Genomic DNA, 3,846 nt, shown 5'->3' on the forward strand with positions numbered 1-3,846 from the left:
TTTAATTAAAAATATTAAAATTTAATATAATTTTATTTAACATTTTTTTTCCCAGTTTTTATTTGCAAACTTTTTTTTATTTAAAAAATACTAGAAAATGGAAATGCCTTCACTGATCTCAGTCAGGGGCAGAAAGTAAAAAGCAAACTTGTCAGACACGTTGACCTGGTTTCAGCTGGGATAGAGTTAATTTTTCTTCCTAGTAGCTGGTACAGGGCTGTATTTTGGATTTAGGGTGAGAACAACACTGATAACACTGACATTTTAACTGTTGCAGAACAGTGCTTACAGAGCTGAGGATGTTTCAGCTCCTTTTGCTGCCCTGCCAGCAAGGAGGCTGGGGGTGCCCCAGGAGCTGTGAGGGGACACAGCCAGGACAGCTGGCCCAGGATGACCAGAGGGATGTCCCACACCGTGTGGTGCTGTGATCAGCAATATGAGCGAGAGCTGGCCAGGGGTACATTTTGTGCAGAGACCTGCTAGGCATTGCACAATGGTTGGTGAGCAGTCGCTTTGTGCATGACTTGTTTTTTTCCTTATTAAACTGTCTTTATCTAAACTCACAAGTTCTTGTACTTTGTTATTATCAGTGTTCTCCCCCATCCCACGTGGGGAGAGAACAGTTGTGTGGTGCTGTTGGGCAGCTGAACCCCACCACACTGTTCTCACTCCCCCTCCTCAAAGGGATGGGGAGAAAATAAAGTGGGGATGGAAAAAAAAGGCTCACAGGTTGAGATAAGGTCAGCTTAAATAAAGGAAAAAGTTAAACAAAAAACAAAAAAAACAAGACTGTGCAAAAATAAAAGAGAAAATAATTATTGTCTACATCCCATCAGTGAGTGATGTTTTGCCATGTCCTGGGAAGCAGGGCCTCAATACACGTGGCAGTTGTTCAGGAGGACAGACATCTTCACGACAAGGTTGAAAAAGCCCTCCAAGATCATCTGTTCCAACCATCCCCTTACCACCAATATCACCCACTAAACCACAGCCCTCAGCACCACATCCATCCTCTCCTTGAACACCCCCAGGGATGGTGACTGCACCACCTCCCTGGGCAACCCACCCCAATGCCTGACTGCTCTTTCTGAGAAGAAATGTCTCCTAGTTTTCAACCTAAACCTCCCCTAACTTTTTGGGACTACAAGTTCAGTAGTACTGGAAATAAAAATACTGCTTTCCATTTTGATGCTCTTTATTTTCAAAGTAACCCTATGGCCTTTAGCACCTCTGAATGTAGTGAGTTTGGCTTTTCATTAAGCAGAAGTGAAAATGTTATGATGAGGAAGTAGTATTTACAGGAAATGCTTTGTTTTTAAGGGATTCGGTTCTCTGTTTAGACAGTTAACTGGACAAATCATTTAGGAGCCAGACACCAATTAAAATGTCTGTCTTCCTCTTAAGCTAAGTAGTTTTAGAAATCTGACTCATCTGTCAGAACTTGATTTCCATACATAAAATGAAGAATAGTGTTTTCTTTGGAACTTGGCTCTAGAGGGACCAGTTGCCTGCTAATGTTGTTTAAGAAAACAACGGACAGCTACTGTAGTTAAACAATTTGAGTACTAGCTTGTCATCTTCCTCTACTCTTCTAACTGAAGGATGGACCTATTTACAGAAAATGGGATGATTACTTAAACTGTGTTTTTTTTTTTTTCCCCCTTGGAAAGATGAATGAGGTTTGAACTGAAAAAGCGAACTTTGATTTTGGCGTTGTTTTTGTTCTCATTTACCGCTAGCTAGTGGGGAGCTGGTTTACCAAATAATTCTTTGTCTTGATAAATCTTAAACTCAGCAACAACAAATATCAGAAATAAACAGCTGTCCCCTCCAGTTCAAAATTATATTTTTTGTCCCTTAAGGCTGTTGCCGTATACCATTTAAAACCGTATAGAGGCAGATACTGTCCTTGCAGCTCCATTCCATGGGCTTCTCAGTCTACACCTGCCTGTCATATAATAAGCTGAATTATGGAATAATTGTGTATGGAATAAAGGAAGGACACGGTTTTAATTTAAGGAATTTTGCCTTCAAGGTCCCATTGACCGTGAAAAGGTCTAAGTTATTCTAAGTTACTTTTCCCTGGAGTTTTCTGAGCCTGTACTATAAGCTTTTTCTGTAATGGTTGGTTTAATAGTCTCTTCAGAGATCACTTCTAGAACTCAAATATACTTTTTATTCATGTGTACTGTCATCTAGGCTGATGAATTTGTATCAGATGCTAGCAGAACCACTTTTCTTTGGGAATTTTTCCTGTGTACAAAGACTGCAAGCACAGTATATACAACTTAAGAGCGTGAAACGTTTGTTGGAAAGTGCGTGCACTAGATAACAAGAGGCATGCTAATCATTGCTAAATGTTGGTGTGCCCCTAGTGAGACACCAGTCTGTGCTCATTAGGCAGTTGGCAAGTCGGTGAAGAAGTCTCTTTACCCCTAGGAACAGGCTGATCTGTTTTGCTGAGTTACCTCCTGCTGATTCTCATTTCTTAGCATTTCATAGGTTTTTGTCCTGCCAGTGTTCTCCCTCAGTAATCCTTGAGCTGCTAACTACTGCTTTCTCAGCAACTGCATTTTGGCATCCTTCAAACTTCCTTATCTTGTGTGACTTTCACATACATTTAACGAGATTTCTCAGTAATGGTAAGCTGTGCGTCAGTTCAACTCCAGGCTGGGAATTAAACACTCCTGAATGCAAGTGCTGCCTAAAGTTAGCAGACAGCAAAGCCCAAAATAAGCAGCAGTGTGACCTAGTGCAAAAAGCAGTATACAAGCAGATACAAGTACTTGTGTTTGAAAGCTTAAGGTGAAGATTGTCTGCAATGCTCAATGGTTCAGTGCTGTCCTTTCAGGTGGACTGCATTATAGCTCTGAAAGAAGACAAAAAGAAAGCTGTCTGCTGTCTGGACAATTGCCCACCCAGCCTGAGCCTTACAGATGTGCTAGGTAGCCACAGCACGAAACATTTTGAGGCACTTTTAGGTATTCTTGGTAGGATTTTATTTAGTCCCTATCCTGATACTGATAAGGCTGCATGTAATTGCTCAGCTCCCTGAGAGTACCCAGTGCTTCTGCACCTCCTTGTGTGCTTCTGCTGCTGCTCTTTTAGATGTGAGGATAGCGTCTGAGAGACCTACTGCTGCAGTCTTACCTGTCATCTCAATGGGAATAACACTAAACTGAATAAATAGTTTGCTTAGTACTATGGATACTGTATGGTACCATAATTTTACGGAGCTTGTTGCAACTCACTAAAATGCTGCTCTGACAGACCATGGAGACCGCCATGAGGAAGAATGGCAACAAAAATACCTGGTCTCACCAGAAAGATTTTGTCCTGACTCCTATTATCAGTATCCATACAGGGAGATGTGAGCTCAGATTTTTCCAAGAATTCTCTGAGAACTACAGATAGATAAAAATAAGTCATTCATATCAGACACTTCTGAAACTGGACTGTTCCCGTAATGTGATGTTGGGGAGTGCCTGTACTGTCTCAGACAATTTAGGTTGGTCACGCTTGTTTCTGTAATCCCACCTCACAGTTTATTTTTATGAAGACTAGTTGTACTTCCATTTCCTGTTCGTTGGTCACCAGGATGTACCCCAGACTTTGGCAGGATCAGAAATTGATTATTTAAGCATCTTTACTTCTTCATGTTTTCCACTCCGAAGAGTTTCACAAAGTGCTTTGGAGCAGTGCCAGCGTACGGCAGCTAAGGTCAGAATACAAGGTTTTCTCTTCCCTAATCCTTCTTTCTCCCACCTTTCCTCGGCCCCAAGCTCAGGTTGCCCACGGGCTTTAGAGACCTTCTGCTCCTGTACAGGTTCTCAGTGGGCTGCTGGG

This window comes from Aythya ferina (genome assembly GCF_964211825.1).
Source record: "Aythya ferina genome assembly, chromosome: Z".
NCBI lineage: Eukaryota > Metazoa > Chordata > Aves > Anseriformes > Anatidae > Aythya > Aythya ferina.